The sequence below is a fragment of the Mus musculus genome, chromosome X (genome assembly GCF_000001635.26).
Source record: "Mus musculus strain C57BL/6J chromosome X, GRCm38.p6 C57BL/6J".
NCBI classification, from domain to species: domain Eukaryota; kingdom Metazoa; phylum Chordata; class Mammalia; order Rodentia; family Muridae; genus Mus; species Mus musculus.
The window spans coordinates 155,502,828-155,512,815 of NC_000086.7; the positions used below are offsets into that span (position 1 = coordinate 155,502,828).

Genomic DNA, 9,988 nt, shown 5'->3' on the forward strand with positions numbered 1-9,988 from the left:
TGGGTTTCACTACGTAGTGTAGGCTGGCCTGAAACTTTCTATGTTTCATTAGGTGATCCCAAACTTGTAATCCTCCTGCTTCAGCCTCCTGAGTGCTGGGATTACAGGGATGAGCCATTATTCTTAGATGGGCTATTTATTCTTTTTGTTGTAGGTATTTGTTGCTATTAACATTCATCATAGAATGTTTTTTTTTCAATCATAAACTTGGATATACTGTTTCCTTTTGAGTTTATTTCAACACATTTTCTGATTATACGTCAATTTCTTTATTGATCAATTGTCATCAAAAAGCACATTGTTTAATATCCTATTTATGATTTTCTAACTTATTTTCTTTTATGGATTTCTAGTTCCATACTATTGTGCGGTGAAATATATCTAATATGGTTTCAGTGTCCTTTTAAAGATTTTTTGCAACTAAGTTACAATCTGTCCTACCAAATGTTTTCTGTCTGTTTGAGAAAAAAAATTGTATTTTGTTGCCATTATTTAGAATGTTTGTTAAAGGTCTATTATGTACATGTAATCTAAAATTTATTTTCAGATCAATGTTCCCTTACTGATTTTCTGATTGCATGACCTGTTTAGTGTTGAAAGTAGAGTAATGACACCACCTTCTATTATTATTTTCCAGTTTGTCTCTTTTGTCTCTCTCTTTTCAATTTTATTTTTAATTTGTAGTAAGTGGGATCATGCCCAGGGCCTCATGCATGTTAAGTAAGCACCTAACTGCCAAACTGCATCTCAAGATACACACACACACACACACACACACACACACACACACATATATATATATATATATTACAGGCATATATATATATATATATATATATACATATATATATATATATATATATATATATATATACACACACACACACACTTCAATCAAACATACACACACATATATATTTCCAATAGATACATCTACTTGATAGATTTATCCCTTTATAACCAGATTCTTATTTTCTCACTTTACAGGTATAGACTTAAAGTCTACTTTATCTCTTACAAATATTGTTATTTCTGCTCTCTTTTAGCTTCCATTAACATAAAGTATTATTCCTATCTTCTCATTTTCAACCCCTGTTATTCATAAAAGTAGAATGTGTCTTCACAGACAGCCTATTGTTGAGACATTATTTAGTCAACTACTCTTTGTATTTTTTTAAACATATGAAGCTGTTTAATTAGGTTAACAATTTAGAAGACCAGTTTGTGAGGATACATTCCGTTTGTCAGGGAGAACTGAGAGCGCAGGTAGCCCTGGAGCTGAGGAACAGCTTTAATCTTTGGCAAAATCTGCGAGCCCACAGTTTTCTGATCAACCATTCGCTGCTCTGTAATCTCGTATTTGTCCTTCTCCGTGTAGAAGATCTCGCACTCCTGATGCCTGGGCTTGCACAGCTGCTTCTTCTTGAAGTAAGTGTCAGTCAGGTGTTTGGGAATTTTCACATCGCTGATATCAACTTTTGTAGAGGTGGCAATGACAAACTTCTGGTGTGTTCTGCTCAGAGGAACTCTGTTGATGACAAGAGGTCCAGTCACAAGCAGCAAGCCACTGTCCAGCTGCTACAAGAAAACCACTCTCTTGCCCCTGTGGCGCCCAGTGAGGATGATCAGGACAGTTCCGGGAGTGATGCTGGAGTGTTAGCCTTCTCACATGCTGGCTGAAGGGCTTCTTGCCATGGCTCAGCAGCTTCCGAGGCACATCTTCGGTGGAATAATACCTAGGCATTTTTGGAAGCTACACCACCCTGGTGCCACCGTTCTTGTCCACACCAACTGTTTTGGTGACAGTATCAAGGCCCTTCTCCTTTTTCTTCTTCTCAACCTTGGTCTTGGCAGCCGAGTATTTTCTTTTGTACAAGGCCTTCCTGGAGTACATAGCAGATTGGGAGTACCTGGCAATTCCTCACCTGGACAGGGTTTCGGCTGCAATGGGGCTTTGCCTTCTTGGGCTTTTTAACCTTAGGGCGAACCTTTTTGACTTCTCTGGCAGCCCCGAGGACGGGAGGCAGCAGCATCACCTCCAGCCTTCTTGGCGGCAGTTTCCTTCTCCTTTGTATCAGGCACCTTTTCACCCGCCATCTTTCAAGACGGGAAAGAGCTACTCTTTGTATTTTTTTTCTTTCTTTCTTTTTAAATATTTTTATTATTATGTATTTTCCTCAATTACATTTAGAATGCTATCCCAAACTCCCCATACTCCCCCCCACTTCCCTACCCACCCATTCCCATTTTTTGGCCCTGGCATTCCCCTGTACTGGGGCATATACAGTTTGCGTGTCCAATGGGCCTCTCTTTCCAGTGATGGCCGACTAGGCCATCTTTTGATACATATGCAGCTAGAGTCAAGAGCTCCGGGGTACTGGTTAGTTCATAATGTTGTTGCACCTACAGGGTTGCAGATCTCTTTAGCTCCTTGGATACTTTCTCTAGATCCTCCATTGGGGGCCCTGTGCTCCATCCAATAATTGACTGTGAGCATCCATTTATGTGTTTGCTAGGCCCTGGCCTAGTCTCACAAGAGACAGCTATATCAGGGTCCTTGGACACATGCTCCACTATGCTCATAGCAGCCTTATTTATAATAGCCAGAAGCTGGAAAGAACCCAGATGCCCCTCAACAGAGGAATGGATACAAAAAATGTGGTACATTTACACAATGGAATACTACTCAGCTATTAAAAAGAATGAATTTATGAAATTCCTAGGCAAATGGATGGATCTGGAGGGCATCATCCTGAGTGAGGTAACCAAATCACAAAAGAACTCACATGATATGTACTCACTGATAAGTGGATATTAGCCCAGAAACTTAGAATACCCAAGATACAAGATACAATTTGCAAAATACATGAAACTGAAGAAGAACGAAGACCAAAGTGTGGACACTTTGCCCCTTCTTAGAATTGGAAACAATCACCCATGGAAGGAGTTACAGAGACAAAGTTTGGAGCTGAGACAAAAGGATGGACCATCTAGAGACTGCCATATCCAGGGATCCATCCCATAATTAGCCTCCAAACGATGACACCATTGCGTACTCTTTGTATTTTAATTGCAGATTTGTTTTGTGGTGCTGGGTATTTCATTGAATGTTGAGTTTTGTGCATGCTAGGCAAGCACTCTACCACAGAAGAGTGTTGCTTGGATTAGAAAAATAACCATTAATATTTATGGTAATTGTTGATAGGTAAGGACTTAATACTCTCTCTCTCCTCTCTCTCTCTCTCTCTCCCTTCCTTCTTTTCATTCTTTCTTTTTTGTCTTTAGCATGCTTGTTCTTTTCCTGTCTTCTTCCTCTGTCATTATATGATATTTTTTTCTGAACTTGTATGTCTTGATTCCTTACTTTTGTTTATCTAATATAAAATTTTGCTTTTGGTTCCCAGCAGGCTTACAGAAACATAGTTACACTAGGCAATTTAACATTAACAAATTTAAGTTTGTCTACCAACATATATACACCCTTACTTACCTATTTTTGAGATCATAATATAATTACATTTCTATCCTTTTTTCTTCTCTCCAAACAATTTCACATACTCTTCCCCACTCATTCTACAACAAATTCATGGCCTTATTTCTGAAAAATTGCTGTTGCATACTTATATGTAACTACATATACATGTTTTATCTGAAAATATAACCTGCTCAGTTCTTATTAACATTAATTATATACATTTTTTTCAAGACTGGCAAATTGGGCTGGGACAATCAATTGGTGTGCTCTTCCTTGGAGAAGACCAAATCTCTTGCTCCCAGCCTTATTCAGTTCCTATAGCTTTTTGTGTAGGGTTGAGGGCCATGAGCTCTTCCCCATCCACTTTGGCAAGTTCATTGGTGTTATTCTTGTTTAGCTCATGTTTGGGCAGCTGTGTTGGTAAGAATTTAATTGATTTTAATTAATAAGAGACACATTAGTAAGAGACACAATCTTATAGCCAACTCCACTATACTCCAGCTCTTAGATTCTTTCTATCCTTGCCTCCTCAATATTCCCTGAGCCTTTGATGCAGCTGTGTTTTGTAGTTGTATCCATTAGACCTAGGCTCCACAACTCTGAATTTAGATTGGATGTGATTTTGTATAATGGTTTTCATCTGTTGCAAGAGAAGTTTCCTTGATGAGAAATGAAGACTACACTTATCTATGGGCATAAGGATGAATCTTGAGATTGTTGTGAGGAATTGTGCTGGTTTAATAAACTAGTGGTTATAGACTCTGCTGCAACAACTATGGCTTCACTGGTCATGAATACTTAGCTAAGTTTCCAGTTGGTAGAACCCAGACATAGTCTTCTTGTGGTTGAACGTAATTACAACTAGAGAGCTGTTTCTTTTTTTTTTTTTTTAATATTTTTTATTACATATTTCTTGCGCGCGCTCAACTGGCCAGGAAGAATGACGCTGCAACAGGATCCTTCTGCACACGTTTATTCAGTCCTTTTTCTTCTTGTTTATATCTCCCTTGTTTATATCTCCCTCGAACCCTGAGCCTCTCACTCTTTTATACCCTCAGTTCCCATTCACGCACAGCAGGCCACACCACCTCACCAGGCACGCAGCTTCAGCTAATCAGGGCAGCAGGGGCATATCTCCATCAAAATGGATTCACCAGTATCCTGGTACACCTGCGCAGCTCTCAAGATGTTTGTGGCTTATATGAGGAAGTCAGGTGCAAGTCATACGACTTAGTTGCAGTCCCTGGCGCCTTTGGGACTGCCGCCACACCCGCTCCTCACACATATTTTCCTCAATTACATTTCCAATGCTATCCCAAAAGTCCCCCATACCCTCCCCCCTACTCCCCTACCCACCCATTCCCATTTTTATGGCCCTGGCGTTCCCCTGTATTGGGGCATATACAGTTTGCATGTCCAATGGGCCTCTCTTTCCAGTGATGGCTGACTAGGCCATCTTTTGATACATATGCAGCTAGAGCCAAGAGCTCCGGGGTACTGGTTAGTTCATAATGTTGTTCCACTATAGGGTTGCAGATCCCTTTAGCTCCTTGGGTACTTTCTCTAGCTCCTCCATTGGGAGCTCTGTGATACGTCCATAGCTGACTGTGAGCATCCACTTCTGTGTTTGCTAGGCCCCGGCATAGTCTCACAAGAGACAGCTACATCTGGGTCCTTTCAACAAAATCTTGCTAGTGTATGCAATGGTGTCAGCATTTGGAAGCTGATTATGGGGTGGATCCCTGGATATGGCAGTCTCTAGATGGTCCATCCTTTCGTCTCAGCTCCAAACTTTGTCTCTGTAACTCCTTCCATGGGTGTTTTGTTCCCAATTCTAAGGAGGGACATAGTGTCCACACTTCAGTCTTCATTCTTCTTGAGTTTCATGTGTTTAGCAAATTGTATCTTATATCTTGGGTATCCTAGGTTTGGGCTAATAGCCACTTATCAGTGAGTACATATTTTGTGAGTTCCTTTGTGAACGTGTTACCTCACTCAGGATGATGCCCTCCAGGTCCATCCATTTGCCTAGGAATTTCATAAATTCATTCTTTTTAATAGCTGAGTAGTACTCCATTGTGTAAATGTACCACATTTTCTGTATCCATTCCTCTGTTGAGGGGCATCTGGGTTCTTTCCAGCTTCTGGCTATTATAAATAAGGCTGCTATGACCATAGTGGAGCATGTGTCCTTCTTACCAGTTGGGGCATCTTCTGGATATATGCCCAGGAGAGGTATTGCGGGATCCTCCGGTAATACTATGTCCAATTTTCTGAGGAACCGCCAGACTGATTTCCAGAGTGGTTGTACAAGCCTGCAATCCCACCAACAGTGGAGGAGTGTTCCTCTTTCTCCACATCCTCTCCAGCATCTGCTGTCACCTGAATTTTTGATCTTAGCCATTCTGACTGGTGTGAGGTGGAATCTCAGGGTTGTTTTGATTTGTATTTCCCTGATGATTAAGGATGTTGAACATTTTTTTCAGGTGCTTCTCAGCCATTCGGTATTCCTCAGGTAAAAATTCTTTGTTCTGTTCTGAGCCCCATTTTTTAGTGGGGTTATTTGATTTTCTGAAGTCCTCCTTCTTGAGTTCTTTATATATGTTGGATATTAGTCCCCTATCTGATTTAGGATAGGTAAAGATCCTTTCCCAATCTGTTGGTGGTCTTTTTGTCTTATTGACGGTGTCTTTTGCTTTGCAGAAGCTGTGGAGTTTCATGAGGTCCCATTTGTCAATTCTCGATCTTACAGCACAAGCCATTGCTGTTCTATTCAGGAATTTTTCCCCTGTGCCCATATCTTCAAGGCTTTTCCCCACTTTCTCCTCTATAAGTTTCAGTGTCTCTGGTTTTATGTGAAGTTCCTTGATCCACTTAGATCCTTAGTACAAGGAGATAGGTATGGATCGATTTGCATTCTTCTACATGATAACAACCCGTTGTGCCAGCACCATTTGTTGAAAATGCTGTCTTTTTCCCACTGGATGGTTTTAGCTCCCTTGTCGAAGATCAAGTGACCATAGGTGTGTGGGTTCATTTCTGGGTCTTCAATTCTGTTCCATTGGTCTACTTGTCTGTCAGTATATCAGTACCATGCAGTTTTTATCACAATTTCTCTGTAGTAAAGCTTTAGGTCAGGCATGGTGATTCCACCAGAGGTTCTTTTATCCTTGAGAAGAGTTTTTGCACTGTTTCTTATCACCAATGTATGCATGCCTCTGCTGCACCCTTAGTGTATCATGCCATGTTGGTTGTTAACATTAATGTGGTTCACAGACATCATAGCTTGTAGGACTGTTCATTACATTCCTCCATTGGAAGCTTGCATGACAGCTTCTGAGACCATGAAAGCTAGTCCTCACGGAAGGACATTCAGGTCAGTTTAAGTTTTAGAGTCTCTAAGCTCTGTTTCTGAAGTTCATGGTGTCTTCAGCAATAGGTGCTTACCTTCCACTTCTCAGAGAAAACCAGCAGTAAGATGTATGCTTTGGAAGTCTCGTTTACATCCCTGTTCAACAACTCAAAGGAGCTTCTCATGTCTGTACTTGTCAGGTGGTTTTGGCTCTTGGAGGGAGCACTGTCAGCTCAATTGTAAAAAGTTTATTGAAATAATATTTGTGCATTTCTACATAGAATTGCGTGTATTATAGTTTTTCCTCATAAATAGTTAATAGTATGATTCCTGTGGCATTTCAGGCATCTTTCTTGTTATTTTAACCTCCTTCATTCTTTTGTATTTATATCCCACTTCCTTAAAAAGTTTCCCATTTCCCCTATCATGTCATATGTATTTTTCTCTTCCTCCTTCATGCTTTTCCCATCTTCTTCTGTATTTACACCCTTACCTTCTCTAAAGGGACCTCTTTCCATATCCCTGATCAAATCATTTGTATCTCAGTGTCTCCCTCCCTATTGCTCCTGAACCCTCCTCTTCTGGCAATGGTCCTATTTTAATTTTATGTTTCTATTACTACAAGGTATGTGCTTGCTTCTGAAGATTTGGAGTTATGAGCCTCCAATGAGATAGAGATAGAGCATATAATTTTTCTAGATCAGGATTTCTTCTTTCAATAAGATATATTCTAGTTGTATTTATTTGCAAGATTCATGGTTTCATTTTCCTCTACTGCTATATAGTATTCCATCATGTATATGTACCAGATTTTCGTTATCCATTTGTTAGTTGATAGACTTTTAGGTTGTTTCTACTATAAATAGAGCAACAATGAACGTGGATGAACAAGAGTCTATGGAGTGTGATTATTGAGTCATTTGGGCATATGTAAAGATGTGGTGGTATACCTGGGAGGGCAGAGTAGTTTTTAGCTTTGAGTTTTTTATATCCCTTTCCATAGTAACTACAGCAGCATGCAATTCTAGCAACTGTGAATGAGGGTTTTCTTTTTCCCACATCCATTCCAGCATCTGCTGTCTATTTTTCTTATTTATCTTTGACATTCTGACCAAGGTAAGATGAAATATCAAAGTGGTTTTGGTTTACATTTCCTGTTTTACTAGAGACAATCAACTTTTTTTTTTGAGATATTTCTTTGGTACCCCCTTCTCCCCACCCTCCCTCTTTTGAGAACTCTCTGTCTTTCTGTGCAGTTCTGAGGCACGATTTTCAAATGGATCATTTGGTTTTGTTTGTGTGTTGATTGTTTCCTTAAACTCCTTTGAAAAAAATCTTTGAATATTCTAGATATTAAACCTCTGTTAGGTATCTAGACAGACGTATACTGGTTTTGCTTGCTACAAATCTTTAGATGTGAGTACATTACCTAGAGTAACACAAAAACAGGAAAGTAAGAAGTGACTATGATGTGATGGTGCAGAGCTGTAAAGAGGATGGTATGATACAAGCTCTATGAATGGAAAAATGTGAAAAATGGAGGGTTAGGCATTACCTGTTGATAGAGGGAACACTGAGGGACAGAAAGGGAAGAAATATAAAGAACATGCAGGGGGATTTAAAAAGCCATAAGGATCATATCAATTTATGTTTACATAGAAATGTAAATAAAGAAAATATCAAATAAAAATCTCAAACAAAAAAAAAACCCCAGAAATATAATGTGTGTATGCATACTTAGAAAAAATAGTTTAAATAAAGTTATGTAACTTAGGGTGATACTGTTCCCCCAATGAGCCATAGAGTATCTAACAAAACCTCTAACATCTGACATGAGAAACTTTAAATTGTTGACCAGGGGAATCCAAGACACCCCTAAAACAACACAGGCTATTGCAACACCCATTGCTTGCCCTTTATAACTCCACATAGTTTCTGCCTTGTCTGTGTAAAAAGGAGAAGTATTCCTCTCCATTCCTTAAAACTGATCTAGGATTGTGAAATTTTTGTTCATTAAACTGGAGGGGACATGACACTATCTGAGCTCTGATGCCAGTTCTCAAAGGTCCTTGCACTGTTATGCTTGTTTCCTTGGATCCTTGTCACAAACACTTGGAATTATTTGAAGGAGAATGCCTTCAAAGGGTTATTAGTCCATCTATTCTCTACAGAACCATTCTCCACACAATGCAAAAGCTAACTGAACTCCCAAGATTGATCCCAGCTTAGCATTGCCAAAGATGCATAAGCATGGTCAAAACTGGATGAACTCAGGTCAAACTATAAATTGTAAGGTAGAAAAGAAAGAAAGAAAGAGAAAGAATAATGAAAGAAAAAAAACAAAGAAAAAAAGAACAAGTTATCCTATATTTTTGTTCATTATAGTAAACATTAATTTGCTACTCTATAACTTTTTAAAGTTTTGAATATAATCTCATTTTAAGTAAATTTCATTGATGAGAATAATATGGGGCATATGTCTGGTAGAGGATTTTATATCTTCCTGTTAGTGAGTTAGGTCCTACCAATCTATAACTACTTTTATGTTAACTTCTTGTTTACAGCTAGTAAACCATTCTAGAGAATATTTCCTAGTCTTAAATTTAGTTTAAAGTGAGTGTAATTATGAATTATTGGGAAGGTACCAGTTTTTCTTTACTACTAAAAACATGCTTCATGACAGACAGCCTTGTAGATTATTCTTACTTTCCTTGTGTGTGTGTGTGTGTGTGTGTGTGTGTGTGTGTGCGCGCGTGCATGCGCACACACACGCTTAGTCATTTATCAATATCTCTTTTCTTTTTTGTTTTCTGTTGGAGACAACATCTCACTCTGTAGCCCAGGATGGTTGGAAACCTGTTATGTTGCCCATACTGACTGAACATGGGAAACACTACGCCCCAAAAGCTGCTTTTATGTTCTTGAGGAATACACAGATGTATTATTGCTGGATCAAATGATAATTTGTTTGGCACTTTTGAGAAGCCACTATCATATTTTCTAGAGGAGCTACAACATGTTCCATCCATTAGAGATGACTAGGGATTCCTGTTTTCTATATCCTTTCTTGTTTTCTGAACTTTGTTTTTATACAAAGAAAACTTGTTTTAAGCTTTGCCTTTATAATAGATATTATGATGGCTGTAGATTAGCATTTTATC

General features: G+C 38.9%; 1 pseudogene; it reads right to left on the minus strand.

Annotated features, from left to right (window-relative positions):
• On the minus strand, positions 1,178–2,116 carry Gm8606 (predicted gene 8606; annotated as a pseudogene).